General features: G+C 38.2%; 1 non-coding gene across 1 annotated transcript; it reads left to right on the forward strand.

Moving 5' to 3' along the window:
* The first annotated feature begins 11,714 nt into the window (after positions 1-11,714).
* LOC148552768 (small nucleolar RNA R71) lies at positions 11,715-11,822 on the forward strand. The gene has a single exon (XR_015893856.1). It is a non-coding gene; the product is annotated as a small nucleolar RNA R71 (small nucleolar RNA).
* The last annotated feature ends 5,749 nt before the right edge of the window (positions 11,823-17,571 follow it).

Here is a 17,571-nt window from a genome sequence, read left to right on the forward strand (position 1 = left end):
TCATTGAAATGGTTGCAAATAACCAATTCATGTAAACCTCTGAAAGGAATCCTGTGAATAATGGGTCAACTCAGAAGAAAAGAGTTCTTGAGATTGATACTCTGAATGCCATATTGGCTCAGAATAAAATATTGACCTAACAAGTCAATATGACTTCTCAGAGTCTGTCTGAAATGCAAGCAGCAATAGGCAGTACTAAGGAAGCTTCCTCTGAAGAAGAAGCTTATGATCCTGAGAACCCAGCAATGGAAGAGGTGAATTACATGGGAGAACCCTATGGAAACACCTATAACCCTTCATGGAGAAATCATCCAAATCTCTCATTGAAGGATCAACAGAGACCTCAACAAGGTTTCAACAACAATAATGGTGGAAGAAATAGGTTTAGCAATAGCAAGCCTTTTCCATTATCTTCTCAGCAACAAACAGATAATTCTAAGTAGAGCCACTCTGACTTAACAACCATTGTCTCTGATCTAATCAAAACCACTCAAAGTTTCATGACTGTAACAAGGTCCTCCATTAGAAATTTGGAGGCACAATTGGGTCAGCTGAGTAAGAAAATTACTGAACTCCCTCCTAGCACTCTCCCTAGCAATACAGAAGAGAATCCAAAAAGAGAGTGCAAGGCCATAACCACATCTCACATGGCCGAACATGGAGAGGAGGAAGAGGCAGTGATTCCCACTGAGGAAGACCTCAATGGATGCCCACTGACCTCCATAGAGTTCCCTAAAGAGGAACCATGGGAATCTGAGGCTCACACTGAGACCATAGAGATTCTAGTAAATTTACTTTTGCCATTCATGAGCTCTGATGAGTATTCTTCCTCTGAAGAGGATGAAGATGTTACTGAAGAACAAATTGCTAAGTACCTTGGAGCAATCATGAAGCTAAATGCAAAGTTGTTTGGTAATGAGACTTGGGAGGATGAACCTCCATTGCTCATCAAAGAACTGGATGACTTGACTAGGCAGAGATTACCTCTGAAGAGACAAGATCCTGGAAAGTTCTCAATACCTTGTACCATAGGCATCATGACCTTTGAGAAGGCTCTGTGTGACCTAGGGCAAGCATAAACCTCATGCCTCTCTCTGTAATGGAGAAGCTAGGGATCATTGAGGTATAAGCTGCAAGAATCTCACTGGAGATGGCAGACAATTCAAAGAAACAGGATTATAGACTTGTAGAGGATGTCTTGGTAAAGTTTGAAGGCCACTACATCCCTGCTGACTTCATAATCCTAGAGACTGGGAAGTGTATGGATGAATCCATCATCCTTGGCAGACCCTTCCTAGCCACAGCAAAAGCTGTTATTGATGTTGACAGAGGATAATTGATCATTCAAGTGAATGGAGACTCCCTTGTGTTTAAAGCTCAAGGATATCCCTCTGTAACCATGGAGAGGAAGCATGAAGAACTTCTCTCAATACAGAGTCAAACAGAGCTCCCACAGTCAAACTCTAAGTTTGTTGTTCGGAGGCCACAACCAAACTCTAAGTTTGGTGTTGAACCCCCACATTTAAACTCTAAGTTTAGTGTTGGGAGGTTCCAACATTGCTCTGAACATCTGTGAGGCTCCATGAGAGCCACTGTCAAGCTATTGACATTAAAGAAGCGCTTTGGGAGGCAACCCAATCGTTACTATTCTATGATAATTTTCTATTTTCTTTTGTTATTTTATGTTTTCTATAGGTTGATGATCATGTGAAGTCACAAAAATAATTGAAAAAGCAAAAACAGAAGGAAAACAGAATGAGAAATAGAACACCCTGGAGGAGAAACTTACTGGCGTTTAAACGCCAGTAAAGGTAGCAGAATGGGCGTTAAACGCCCAGTCTGGCACCATTCTTGGCATTTAACGCCAGGAATGGGCAGGAAGCTGGCGTTAAACACTAGAAATAGGCAGCAGGCTGGCGTTTAACGCCAAGATTGGCAGCAAGGGGCGCTTTGCACGCCACATGGTACAGGGATGAGAAATCCTTAACACCTCAGGATCTGTGGACCCCACAGGATCCCCACCTACCCCACCTCTCTCTCTCTTCTTCACCCATTCACCAATCACCTCAATACCTCTTCCCCAAAAACCCCTCACCTATCAAATCCTACCCTTTTCTCCATAAACCCTTCACCAATCCACATCCATCCATCATAAAATCCCACCTACCTCACCATTCAAATTCAAACAACTTTCCTTCCCAAACCCACCCATAATGGCTGAACCATACACACCCCTCTCACTCCTATATAAACCCATCTTCACTCCTTCATTTTCACACAACCTAAACACCACTTCTCCCCCATGGCTGAAACACAAAGCCCACTCCATCTCCTCTATTTCTTCTTCTTCTACTCTCTTCTTTCTTCTTTTGTTCGAGGACAAGCAACCTTCTAAGTTTGGTGTGATAAAAGCTAAAGCTTTTTGTTTTTCTATAACCATTTATGGCACCAAAGGCCAGAGAAACCTCTAGAAAGAGGAAAGGGAAGGCAAAAGCTTCCACCTCCGAGTCATGGGAGATGGAGAGATTCCTCTCAAGGGTGCATCAAGACCACTTCTATGAAGTTGTGGCCAAGAAGAAGGTGATCCCCGAGGTCCCTTTTAAGCTCAAAAAGGGGGAATATCCGGAGATACGACATGAGATCCGAAGAAGAGGTTGGAAAGTTCTCACCAACCCCATTCAACAGGTCAGAATCTTAATGGTTCAAGAGTTCTATGCCAATGCATGAATCACCAAGAACCATGATCAAAGTGTGAACCCAGACCCCAAGAATTGGCTTACAATGGTCCAAGGGAAATACTTGGATTTTAGTCCGGAAAATGTAAGGTTGGCATTCAACTTACCTATGATGCAAGGAGATGCACACCCATACACAAGAAGGGTCAACTTTGATCAAAGGTTGGACCAAGTCCTCATGGACATCTGTGAAGAGGGCACTCAATGGAAGAGAGATTCAAGAGGGAAGCCGGTTCAACTAAGAAGGCATGATCTCAAGCCCGTGGCTAGGGGATGGTTGGAGTTCATCCAACGCTCAATCATTCCTACTAGCAACCGATCTGGAGTTACTATAGACCGGGCTATCATGATTCATAGCTTCATGATTAGAGAGGAAGTAGAAGATCATGAAGTTATATCCCAAGAACTCTACAAGGTGGCAGACAAGTCCTCCACTGTGGCAAGGTTAGCCTTCCCTCATCTCATTTGTCACCTCTGCAATTCAGTTGGAATTGACATAGAGGAAGACATCCTCATTGATGAGGACAAGCCCATCACTAAGAAAAGGATGGAGCAAACAAGAGATCCCACTCATGGACAAGAGCATGAGGAAATTTCTCATCATGAAATCCTTGAGATACCTCAAGGGATGCATTTTTCCCCACAAAAATATTGGGAGCAAATCAACACCTCCCTAGGAGAATTAAGTTCCAACATGGGACAACTAAGGGTGGAGCACCAAGAGCATTCCATCCTCCTCCATGAAATTAGAGAAGATCAAAGAACTATGAGAGAGGAATAACAAAGGCAAGGAAGAGACATTGAGGAGCTCAAGCACTCCATAAGATCTTCAAGAGGAAGAACAAGCTGCCATCACTAAGGTGGACCCGTTCTTTAACTTCCTTGTTCTTTATTTTCCTGTTTTTCGAATTTTTATGCTTATGTTTATCTATGTTTGTGTCTTTATTATATGATCATTAGTGTCTATGCCTTAAAGCTATGAAAATGAATCCATCACCTTTCTTAAATGAAAAATTTTTTTAATTGAAAAAGAAAAAGAAGTGCATGAATTTCAAATTTTAAAACAGTTTAATTATTTTGATGTGGTGGCAACACTATTGTTTTTCTGAATGAATGCTTGAACAGTGCATATTTTTGAAATTGTTGTTTAAAGAATGTTAAAACTGTTGGCTCTTGAAAGAATGAAAGAAAAAGGAGAAATGTTATTTGATAATCTGAAAAATCATGAAATTGATTCTTGAAGCAAGAAAAAGCAGTGAATAGAAAGCTTGCAGAAAAAAAATGGCGAAAAAAAAAGAGAGAAAAGTAAGCTGAAAAAGCCAATACCCCTTTAAACCAAAAGGCAAGGGTGATAAAAAGGATCCAAGGCTTTGAGCATCAGTGGATAGGAGGTCCCACAGGAATAAAATCCTGGCCTAAGCGGCTAAACTAAGCTGTCCCTAACCATGTGCTTGTGGCATGAAGGTGTCAAGTGAAAACTTGAGACTGAGCGGTTAAAGTCGAGGTCCAAAGCAAAAAGAAGAGTGTGCTTAAGAACCCTGGACACCTCTAATTGGGGACTCTAGCAAAGCTGAGTCACAATCTGAAAAGGTTCACCCAGTTATGTGTCTGTGGCATTTATGTATCCGGTGGTAATACTGGAAAACAAAGTGCTTAGGGCCATGGCCAAGACTCATAAAGTAGCTGTGTTCAAGAATCAACATACTTAACTAGGAGAATCAATAACACTATCTGGATTCTGAGTTCCTATAGATGCCAATCATTCTAAACTTCAAGGAATAAAGTGAGATGCCAAAACTGTTCAGAAGCAAAAAGCTAAAAGCTCCGCTCATCTAATTAATACTGATCTTCATAGATATTTTTGGAATTCATTGTATATTCTCTTCTTTTTATCCTATTTGATTTTCAGTTGCTTGGGGACAAGCAACAATTTAAGTTTGGTGTTGTGATGAGCGGATAATTTATACGCTTTTTGGCATTGTTTTTAGTATGTTTTTAGTATATTTTAATTAGTTTTTATTATATTTTTATTAGTTTTTAAATAAAAATCACTCTTCTGGACTTTACTATGAGTTTGTGTTTTTTTCTGTAATTTCAGGTATTTTCTGGCTGAAATTGAGGGACCCGAGCAAAAATCTGATTCAGAGGCTGAAAAAGGACTGCAGATGCTGTTGGATTCTAACCTCCCTGCACTCAAAGTGGATTTTCTGGAGCTACAAAGCCCAATTGGCACGCTCTCAATTGCGTTGGAAATTAGACATCCTGGGCTTTCCAGCAATATATAATAGTCCATACTTTGCCCGAGATTTGATGGCCCAAACCGGCGTTCCATGTCAGCCCAAGAATTCTGGCGTTTAACTCCAAAACTGGCACAAAAGCTGGAGTTAATCGCCCAAACTGGCACAAAAGCTGGCGTTTAACTCCAAGAAAAGTCTCTACACATGGAAGCTTCAATGCTCAGCCCAAGCACACACCAAGTGGGCCCGGAAGAAGATTTCTGCATTAATTACCAATTTCTATAACCATAGGCTAGTAGTTTTCTATAAATAGGACCTTTTGCTATTGTATTTTCATCTTTGACTCATACTTTTGATAGACCTTTTCACGTTTGGGGGGTGGCCTCACGGCTATGCCTAGACCTTGTTCTTATGTATTTTCAACGGTGGAGTTTTTACACACCATAGATTAAGGTGTGGAGCTCTGATGTTCTTCATGAATTAATACAAGTACTATTGTTTTTCTATTCAACTCAAGTCTATTTCTTCTTCAAGATATTCATTCATTCTTCAACTTGATGAATGTGATGATCCGTGACACTCATCATCATTCTCACCTATGAGCGCGTGACTGACAACCACTTCCGTTTTACATGCAAACAAGCTTGAATGCGTATCTCTTGGGTTTCTAATCTAAGATTGAAACCTTCGTGGTATAGGCTAGAATTATTGGCGGCCATTCTTGTCTGTGGTATTCCGAGTAGGATCTGGGAAGGGATGACTGTGACGAGCTTCAAACTCGCGATTGTGGGGCGTGTGACAAACGCAAAAGGATCAATGGATCCTATTCCGACATGATCGAGAACCGACAGCTGATTAGCCGATGTTGTGACAGAGCATCAGGACCATTTTCATTGAGAGGACGGGATATAGCCATTGACAACGGTGATGCCCAACATAAAGCTTGCCATGGAAAGGAGTATGAATGATTGGAAGAAGGCAATAGGAAAGCAGAGGTTCAAGGGGAACAAAGCATCTTCATACGCTTATCTGAAATCCAACAATGAATTACATAAGTATCTCTATCTTTATTTTATGTTTATTTTCATCACCTTAAACTCCATAACCATTTGAATCCGCCTGACTGAGATTTACAAGATGACCATAGCTTCCTTCAAGCCAACAATCTCCGTGGGATCGACCCTTACTCACGTAAGGTTTATTACTTGGACGACCCAGTGCACTTGCTGGTTACTTGTGCGGAATTGTGACAAAGTGTGATTCACGTTTGAGAGCTCCAAGTCTTTGGCGCCATTGTTCATGATCACAATTTCGTGCACCAGTAGCCTGTTTCTGGCGTTGAACTCCACTTTGCAACCTGTTTTTGGCGTTTGACTCTAGAATGCAGCATGGAACTGACGTTGAACGCCAGTTTATGTCATCAATCCTTATTCCAAGTATGGACTATTATATATTGCTGGAAAGCCCTAGATGTCTACTTTCCAAATCAATTAGAAGCGCACCATTTGGAGTTCTGTAGCTCAAGAAAATCTACTTTGAGTGCAGGGAGGTTAGAATCCAACAGCATCTGCAGTCCTTCTTCAACCTCTGAATCTGATTTTTGCTCAGGCCCCTCAATTTTAGCCAGAAAATACCTGAAATCACAGAAAAACACAAAAACTCATAGTAAAGTCTAGAAATGTGATTTTTAATTAAAAACTAATAAAAATATATTGAAAACTAACTAAATCATACTAAAAACAAACTAAAAACAATGCCAAAAAGCGTATGAATTATCCGCTCATCACAACACCAAACTTAAATTGTTGCTTGTCCCTAAGCAACTGAAAATCAAATAGGATAAAAAGAAGAGAATATACTATAAATTCCAAAATATCAATGAAACATAGCTCCAATCAGATGAGCGGGACTTGTAGCTTTTTGCCTCTTGAATAGTTTTGGCATCTCACTTCCTCCATTGAAGTTCAGAATGATTGGTATCTATAAGAACTCAGAATTCAGATAGTGTTATTGATTCTCCTAGTTTAGTATGTTGATTCTTGAACACATCTACTTCATGAGTCTTGGCCGTGGCCCTAAGCACTTTGTTTTCCAGTATTACCACCGGAAACATAAATGCCACAGACACATAACTGGGTGAACCTTTTCAGATTGTGACTCAGCTTTGCTAAAGTCCCCAATTAGAGGTGTCCAGGGTTCTTAAGCACACTCTTCTTTTGCTTTGGACCTTGACTTTAACCGCTCAGTCTCAAGTTTTCACTTGACACCTTCACGCCACAAGCATATGGTTAAGGACAGCTTGGTTTAGCCGCTTAGGCCAAGATTTTATTCCTTTAGGCCCTCCTATCCACTGATGCTCAAAGCCTTGGATCCTTTTTATTACCCTTGCCTTTTGGTTTTAAGGGTTACTGGCTTTTTGCTCTTGCCTTTTGGTTTTAAGAGCTTTTGGCTTTTTCTGCTTGCTTTCTTTCTTTCTTTTTTCTATTTTTTTTTGCCATTTTTTTTCGCAAGCTTTCTGTATTCACTGCTTTTTCTTGCATCAAGAATCATTTTTATGATTTTTCAGATTATCAAATAACATTTCTCCTGTTCATCATTCTTTCAAGAGCCAACATATTTAACATTCTTAAACATCAAATTCAAAAGACATATGCACTGTTCAAGCATTCATTCAGAAAACAAAAAGTATTGTCACCACATCAAAATAATTAAACTAGTTTTAAGGATGAATTCGAAACCATGTACTTTTTGTTCTTTTGTAATTAAAACATTTTTCATTCAAGAGAGGTGATGGATTCATAGGACATTCATAACTTTAAGGCATAGACACTTAAATACTAGTGATCATGAAGACAAAAACATAAACAAACATAAAGCATAAAAATCAAAAAATAGGAAAATAAATAAACAAGGAGATTAAGGAATGAGTCCACCTTAGTGAGGGTGGCGTCTTCCTCTGCTTGAAGAACCAATGGTGCTTTTGAGCTCCTCTATGTCTCTTCCTTGTCTTTCTTGCTCCTCCCTCATAGCTGTTTGATCTTCTCTAATTTCATGGAGGATGATGGAGTGCTCTTGATGTTCCACCTTTAATTGTCCCATGTTGGAACTTAATTCACCTAGGGAAGTGTTGATTTGTTCCCAATAGTTTTGTGGAGGAAAGTGCATCCCATGAGGCATCTCAGGGATTTCATGGTGAGGACTTTTCTCATGCTCATGTTGAGGTCCATGCTCTCTTGTTTGCTCCATCTTTTTCTTAGTGATGGGCTTATCCTCTTCAATGAGGATGTCTCCCTCTAAGTCAATTCTAACCGAATTGCAGAGGTGGCAAATGAGGTGAGGAAAGGCTAACCTTGCCAAAGTAGAGGTCTTGTCAGCCACCTTGTAGAGTTCTTGAGGTATAATCTCATGAACTTCCACTTCCTCCCCAATCATGATATTATGGATCATGATGACCCGGTCTATAGTAACTTCAGACCGGTTGCTAGTAGGAATTATTGAGCGTTGAATGAACTCCAACCATCCTCTAGCTACTGGTTTGAGGTCAAGCCTTCTTAGTTGAACCGGCTTGCCCTTTGAGTCAATTTTCCATTGAGCTCCTTCCACACATATGTCCATGAGGACTTGGTCCAACCTTTGATCAAAGTTGACTCTTCTAGTGTAGGGGCGTGCATTTTCTTCCATCATTGGCAAGTTGAACGCCAGCCTTACATTTTCCGGACTGAAATCTAAGTATTTTCCCCGAACCATGGTAAGCCAATGCTTTGGATTCGGGTTCACACTTTGATCATGGTTCCTTGTGATCCATGCATTTGCATAGAACTCTTGAACCATTAGGATCCTGACTTGTTTAATGGGGTTGGTGAGAACTTCCCAACCTCTTCTTTGGATTTCAAGTTGGATCTCCGGATACTCACTCTTCTTGAGTTTGAAAGGAACCTCAGGGATCATTATCTTCTTGGCCACAACTTCATAGAAGATGTCTTGATGGACCTTTGAGATGAATCTCTCCATCTCCTATGACTCAGAGGTGGAAGCAATTGCCTTCACTTTCCTCTTTCTAGAGGTTTCTCTGGCCTTAGATGCCATAAATGGTTATGGAAAAACAATAAGCAATGCTTTTACCACACCAAACTTAAAATGGTTACTCGTCCTCGAGCAAAAGGAAAGAGAAAGAAGTAGAAGAAGAAGAAAAATGGAGGAGATGGAGGGAGAAGGTGGATTCGGCTAAGGGGAAGAAGAGAGGGTTGTGTTGTGTGAAAATGAAGAAGGAATGAGGGATTTATATAAGAGTGGGGAGGGGTTAGGGTTCGGCCATTTAGGGTTGGGTTTGGGAGGGAAATTATTTTGAATTTAAAGGTAGGTGGGGTTTTTGGGGAAGAGAGGATGGATGTGAGTGGTGAAGAGGTGATGGGAAAGAGTGATTGAGTTGATTGGTGAGGGGTATTTGGGGAAGAGAGTTATGAAAAGGTGTGAAGAGGAGAGAAGAAGTAGGTGGGAATCCTGCGGGGTCCACAGATCCTGAGGAGATCCTGTGGGGTCTACAGATCCAGTGGGGCCAAGGACTTTAATCATCCATGCTCCAATTAGGCGTGTAAACGCCCTCTGTAGGCAATCCTGGCGTTTAACACCAGATTGCAGCATGTTTCTGGCGTTAAATGCCACTTCCATACTTGTTTTGGGCGTTCAACGCCAGTCTGCAGCATGTTTCTGGCGTTGAACGCCAGTTTTCCTTTGGGGTGCATTCCTGGCGTTTAAACGCCAGAATGCTGCTTGTTTCTAGCGTTTAACGCCAGTTTCATGCTCTGTTCTGGCGTTAAACGCCAGCTAGATGCTCCTTACTCGCGTTTAAACGCCAGTAAGCCCTTCCTCCAGGGTGTTCTGTTTTCAATGCTATTTTTCATTCTGTTTTTGAATTTTTTTGTAGTTTTTGTGACTCCACATGATCATCAACCTAGTAAATCATGAAATAACAAAGAGAAAATAAAATAAAATATATTAAATAACATTGGGTTGCCTTCCAACAAGCGCTTCTTTAATGTCAATAGCTTGACAGTAGGCTCTCACTGAGCCACACAGGTGATCAGGTCAATTTTATAGATTCCCAACACCAAACTTAGAGTTTGGATGTGGGGATTCAACACCAAACTTAGAGTTTGGCTGAGGCCTCCCAACACCAAACTTAGAGTTTGACTCTGTACTGAGAGAAGCTTTTCATGCTTCCTCTCTATGGTTACAGAAGGAGGACCTTGAGTTTTAAACACAAGGTAGTCCTCATTCAGTTGAAGGACCAACTCTCCTCTGTCCACATCAATCACAGCTCTTGCTGTGGCTAGGAAGGGTCTTCCAAGGATAATGGATTCATCCTCTTCCTTTTCAGTGTCTAGGATTATGAAATTAGCAGGGATGTAAAGGTCTTCGACCTTTACTAACATGTCCTCTACTAGTCCATAAGCCTGTTTTCTTGAGTTTTCTGCCATCTCTAGTGAGATTCTGGCAGCTTGCACCTCAAAGATTCCCAATTTCTCCATTACAGAGAGGGGCATGAGGTTTATCCCTGACCCAAGGTCACATAGAGCCTTCTCAAAGGTCATGGTGCCTATCGTACAAAGTATTAAGAACTTTCCAGGATCCTGTTTCTTCTGAGGCAATCTCAGTTGATCCAGATCACTTAGTTCATTGGTGAGCAAGGAAAGTTCATCTTCCCAAGTCTCATTACCAAATAATTTGGCATTCAGCTTCATGATAGCACCAAGGTACTTGGCAACTTGCTCTTCAGTAACATCTTCATTCTCTTCAGAAGAAGAATACTCATCAGAGCTCATGAATGGCATAAGGAGGTTCAATGGAATCTCTGTGGTCTCTAGATGAGCCTCAGATTCCTTTGGTTCCTCAGAGGGAAACTCCTTATTGATCTCTGGACGTCTCAGGAGGTCTTCCTCACTGGGATTCACGTCCTCCTCCTCTTTTGTGGTTTCAGCCATGATGGTCATTTCAATGGCCATGCACTCTCCTTTTGGATTTTCTTCTGTATTGCTTGGGAGAGTACTAGGAGGGGTTTCAGTGATCCTTTTACTCAGCTGGCCCACTTGTGCTTCCAAATTTCTAATGGAAGACCTTGTTTCTTTCATGAAACTTAGAGTGGCCTTAGATAGATCAGAGACTATATTTGCTAAGCTAGATGGGTCCTGCTCAGGACTCTCTGTCTTTTGCTGAGTGGATGATGGGAAAGGCTTGCCATTGCTAAACCTGTTTCTTCCACCATTATTAAAGCCTTGTTGAGGCTTTTGTTGATCCTTCCATGAGAGATTTGGGTGATTTCTCCATGAGGGATTATAGGTGTTTCCATAGGGTTCACCCATGTAATTCACCTATGATATTGCAGGGTTCTCAGGATCATAAGCTTCTTCCTCAGAAGATGCCTCTTGAGTACTGTTGGATGCAGCTTGCATTCCATTCAGACTCTGAGAAATCATATTGACTTGCTGAGTCAATATTTTATTCTAAGCCAATATGGCATTCAGGTATCAATTTCAAGAACTCCCTTCTTCTGAGGCGTCCCATTACTCACAGGATTCCTCTCAGAAGTGTACATGAACTGGTTATTAGCAACCATGTCAATGAGTTCTTGAGCTTCTGCAGGCGTTTTCTTTAGGTGAATGGATCCACCTACAGAAGTATCCAATGACATCTTAGCTAATTCAGACAGACCATCATAGAATATATCCAGGATGGTCCATTCTGAAAGCATGTCAGAAGGACACTTTTTGGTCAGTTGCTTATATCTCTCCTAAGCTTCATAGAGGGATTCACCTTCTTTCTGTCTGAAGGTTTGAACATCCACTCTAAGCCTACTCAGCTTTTAAGGAGGAAAGAACTTGGCTAAGAAAGCCGTGACCAGCTTATCCCAAGAGTTCAGGCTATCTTTGGGTTGAGAGTCCAACCACACTCTAGCTCTGTCTCTTACAGCAAACGGGAAAAGCATAAGCCTGTAGACCTCGGGATCAACCCCATTGGTCTTAACAGTATCAAAGATCTGCAAGAATTCAGTTAAGAACTGAAAAGGATCTTTAGATGGAAGTCCATGAAACTTGCAGTTCTACTGCATCAGAGAAACTAATTGAGGTTTCAGCTCAAATTTGTTTGCTCCAATGGCAGGGATGGAGATGCTTCTTCCATGTAAATTGGAATTAGATGCAGTAAAGTCACCATGCATCCTCCTTGCATTATTATTGTTTTCGGCCATGTTGTCTTCTTTTTCAAAAATTTCTGTCAGATTTTCTCCAGAGAGTTGTGCTTTAGCTTCCCTTAGCTTCCTCTTCAGAGTTCTTTCAGGTTCAGGATCAGCTTCAACAAGAATGTTCTTATCCTTGTTCCTGGTCATATGGAAAAGAAGAAAAAGCAGAAAAGAATATATGAAATCCTCTATGTCACAGTATAGAGATTCCTTTGTGTGAGTAAAAGAAGAAAAGAATGTAATATAAAGAAGAATGGATAATCCAAACACAAGGGTGAGGATAGGAGCAGAGATATGAGATGAAGAGAAGTGTTAGTAAGTAATTAAATAAATAGAAGAAGATGAGAGAGAAGTTTTCGAAAATAATTTTTGAAAAGGAGTTGATGATTTTCGAAAATTAAAGGAAAAATAAAATTAAAATTAAAATTTAAAATAATTAATTAATTAAAAAGAATTTTTGAAAAAGAGGGAGGTATTTTCGAAAATTAGAGAGGGAAGAGTAGTTAGGTGGTTTTGAAAAAGATAAGAAACAAACAAAAAGTCAATTAGTTAGTTGAAAAAGATTTGAAATCAATTTTGAAAAGATAAGAAGATAAGAAGTTAGAAAAGATATTTTAAAATCAAATTTTTGAAAAAGACATGATTTAAAAAGATATGATAGAAAGATATGATTGAAAGAGATTTGTTTGAGAAAGATTTGAAATTTTAAAATCAAAACTAATGACTTAACTCACAAGTAATCACAAGATATGATTCTAGAACTTAAAGTTTGAATCTTTCTTAACAAGCAAGTAACAAACTTGAAATTTTTTAATCAAAACATTAATTGTTGATAATATTTTCGAAAATTATGAGATAAAATTAAGAAAAAAATTTTTGAAAAATATTTTTAAAATTTTCGAAAATAAATAAGAAAAATGAAAGGGATTTGATTTTTGAAAAAGATAAGATTTTCAAATTGAAAATTTGATTTGACTCATAAGAAACAACTAGATTTTAAAAATTTTGAAAAAAAGTCAACTCAAATTTTCGAAAATTTATGAGAGAAAAAGGGAAAGATATATTTTTTATTTTTGAATTTTTTTATGATGAAAGAGAAAAATATCAAAAAGACTCAATGCATGAAAATTTTGGATCAAAACATGTGATGCATGCAAGAACACTATGAATGTCAAGATGAACACCAAGAACACTTTGAAGATCAAGATGAACATCAAGACTTATTTTTGAAAAATTTTCAAGAAAAGAAAACATGCAAGACACCAAACTTAAAATTTTTTTATTCTTTAGACATTAACAAATTAAGAATCCATATGAAAAACAAGAAAAGACACAAAACAAGAAAATATAAAGATCAAACAAGAAGACTTACCAAGAACAACTTGAAGATCATGAAGAAAACTATGAATGCATGAATTCTCAAAAATTTTTAGAAAAATAAAAATATGCAATTGACACCAAACTTAGAAATTGACTCAAGACTCAAACAAACAACATAAAATATTTTTGATTTTTATGATTTTATTAATTTTTTTGGATTTTTGTACATTTTTATTTTTTTGAAAACATATAGGGAAAAGGAAGCAACGAATTCAAAGTCCTCAATCAAGATTCCAAGAATCATACCAGGTTAGTCTAAAGCTTGATGGCCAGCCAAACTTCAGCATACCATTTTGAAAGTTTAGAATTCATTCTTAAAAATTTTAAAATAATTTTTGAAAACAAAGGGAAAATTTTTTTTTTTTGAAATATTTTTGAAGAAAATTTTTTTTTCGAAAATAAGAAATAAAAAGCTTAAAATTAAAATAAAATTACCTAATCTAAGCAACAAGATGAACCGTCAGTTGTCCAAACTCGAACAATCCCCGGCAACGGCGCCAAAAACTTGGTGTGCGAAATCGTGATCATTCCATTCCTTGGTAACGGCGCTAAAAACTCAATACACACGTTCATGATCTTATATCTGTTTCACAACTTCGTACAACTAACCAGCAAGTGCGCTGGGTCGTCCAAGTAATGAACCTTACGTGAGTAAGGGTCGATCCCACGGAGATTGTCGGCTTAAAGCAAGCTATGGTCACCATGTAAATCTCAGTCAGGTGGATTAAATTGTATTAAGAAATTATAGTGGATGAAAATAAATAAAATATAAAATAGGATAGTGGTACTTATGTAATTCATTGGTGAGAATTTCAGATAAGCGTATAGAGATGCTTTCGTCCCTCTGAACCTCTGCTTTCCTGCTGTCTTCATCCAATCAATCCTACTCCTTTCCATGGCAAGCTTTATGTAGGGCATCACCGTTGTCAATGGCTACATCCCATCCTCTCAGTGAAAAAGGTCCAAATGCTCTATCACGGCACGGCAAATCATTTGTCGGTTCTCGATCATACTGGAATAGGATTTACTATCCTTTTGCGTCTGTCACTACGCCCAGCACTCGCGAGTTTGAAGCTCGTCACAGCCATCCCTTCCCGGATCCTACTAGGAATACCACAGACAAGGTTTAGACTTTTCGGATCTCAGGAATGGCCATCCATGGGTTCTAACTTATACCACGAAGACACCAATAACTCGGACTCGGTCCCCTGTATTAGATATCCAAGAGATATCCATTCAATCTAAGGTAGAACGGAAGTGGTTGTCAGGCACGCCTTCATAAGTTGAGAATGATGATGACTGTCACGATCATCACATCCATTATGTTGAAGTGCGAATGATTATCTTAGAAGTGGAATAAGTTAAATTGAATAGAAAAACAGTAGTACTTTGCATTAATCTTTGAGGAACAGCAGAGCTCCACACCTTAATCTATGGTGAGTAGAAACTCTACCGTTGAAAATACCTAAGTGAAGAAGGTCCAGGAATAGCCGAGAGCCCAGCCCCCAAACGTGATCAAAGGATCAAAAGATAATCCAAAGATGTAAATACAATAGTAAAAAGTCCTATTTATACTGAACTAGTTACTAGGGTTTACAGAAATAAGTAAATGATGCAGAAATCCACTTCCGAGGCCTATTTGGTGTGTGCTTGGGCTGAGCATTGAGCTTTACACGTGTAGAGGCTTCTTTTGGAGTTGAACGCCAGTTTGTAGCCTGTTTCTGGCGTTGAACTCCACTTTGCAACCTGTTTCTGGCGTTTGACTCCAGAATGCAGCATGGAACTGGCGTTGAACGCCAGTTTATGTCGTCAATCCTTATTCAAAGTTGGACTATTATATATTGCTGGAAATCCCTGGATGTCTACTTTCCAACGCAATTGGAAGCGCGCCATTTGGAGTTCTGTATCTCCAGAGAATCTACTTTGAGTGTAGGGAGGTCAGAATCCAACAGCATTTGCAGTTCTTCTTCAACCTCTGAATCTGATTTTTGCTCAGGTCCCTCAATTTTAGCCAGAAAATACCTTAAATCACAGAAAAACACACAAACTCATAGTAAAATACAGAAATGTGATTTTTAATTAAAAACTAATAAAAATATAATGAAAACTAATTAAATCATACTAAAAACATACTAAAAACAATGCCAAAAAGCATATAAATTATCCGCTCATCACTGGTCATCTCCTTGGTTTCTTGTGTTCCTTCCATTTTTGCAAGCTTCCTCTCCAATTTCCAAGTCATTCATGCCCTATGAAGCCTGAAACACTTAACACACGGATCACGACATCGAATGGGATAAAGGAAAATTAAAATACATAATTAAAGGTCTCTAGGAAGCAAGTTTTCAACCATGGAGTGATTTTGGAAAGGAATTGTAAATACATGCTTATCATATGAATAAGTGGGTAAAGTTTTGATAAAACCACACAATTAAACACAATATAAATCATAAAATAATGGTTTATCAATCTTTCCCACCTTCAAAGAGGGATTCACCTTCCTTCTGTCTGAAGGTTTGGACTTCCACTCTAAGGTTGCTCAACTTTTGAGGTGGAAAGAATTTGGCTAAGAAAGCATTGACCAATTTTTCCCAAGAGTTCAGGCTTTCTTTAGGTTGTGAGTCCAAACATATCCTAGCTCTGTCTCTTACATCAATGGGGAAAAGCATAAATCTGTAGACCTCGGGATTAACCCCATTGGTCTTAACAATGTCATAGATTTGCAAGAATTCAGCTAAGAACTGATGAGGATCTTCCAATGGAAGTCCATGAAACTTGCAATTCTGCTGCATTCGAGAAAATAATTGAGGCTTAAGCTCAAAGTTGTTTGCTCCAATTGAAGAAATTGAGATGATTCTTCCATAGAAGTCATATGTTGGTGCAGTCATGTCACCAAGCACCTTCCTTACATCTCCACCATTGTTGTTATTTTCGGCTGCCATGTTTTTTTCTTTTTTGAAAATTTTTGTAAGGTCCTCTCCAGAGTGTTGTACTTTAGCTTCTCTTAGCTTCCTCTTCAGAGTCCTTTCAGGTTCAGGATCAGCTTCAACAAGAATGTTCTTATCCTTGTTCCTGCTCATATGAAAAAGAAGAGAACAAAGAGAGAAGAGGAATCCTCTATGTCACAGTATAGAGATTCCTTTATGTGAGTAGAAGAATGCAAGAATAGAAGAATAAGGTAGAAGGAGAATAAGAAGAATTCGAACACAGAGGGAGGGAGAGTATTCGAATATTACTTAAAAGAAAAGAAAAATGTTTTTGTTTTTATTTTAATTATAGGTTAGAATTCGAATTTTAAGAAAAGAAATAAAATAAAATTAGAATTTAAAATAATTAGTTAATTAAAAAGAATTTTGAAAAAGGGTTTAGTGGTTTTCGAAAATTAGAGAGAGAGAAAAGTAGTTAGGTAGTTTTGAAAAAGATAAGAAATAGAAAACTTTTTAAAATCAAACAAAAAAGTCAAGTAGTTAATTGAAAAAGATTTAAAAATAAATTTTGAAAAGATAAGAAGTTTGAAAAAGATTTTGAAATTAAGTTTTGAAAAAGATATGATTGAAATTTATTTTGAAAAAGAAATTTTAAAAGATTTGATTTTGAAAATTAAAGTTGATGACTTGACAAACAAGAAACTAAAAGATATGATTCTAGAATTTAAAGATTGAACCTTTCTTAACAAGAAAGTAACAAACTTGAAATTTTTGAATCAAAGCATTAATTGTTAGTAAAGTTTTTCAAAAATATGAAATAAAATTAAAAAAAAGATTTTGAAAATTTCTTTAAGGAATTCGAAAATATAAAAAGGAAAAATGAAAAAGATTTGATTTTTGAAAAAGATTTGAAAAGATAAAGTTTTTAGTTTGAAATTTTGACTTGACTACCAAAAAACAACTAAATTTTAAAAAAATTTGACTAAATCAACCCAAAATTTCGAAATTTTTGAGTAAATAAAGGGAAAGATATCATTTTTTGATTTTTGAATTAATGA

The sequence above is a fragment of the Arachis ipaensis genome, chromosome B7, assembly GCF_059453495.1.
Source record: "Arachis ipaensis isolate K30076 ecotype BB chromosome B7, ASM5945349v1, whole genome shotgun sequence".
In the NCBI taxonomy this organism is placed as follows: domain Eukaryota; kingdom Viridiplantae; phylum Streptophyta; class Magnoliopsida; order Fabales; family Fabaceae; genus Arachis; species Arachis ipaensis.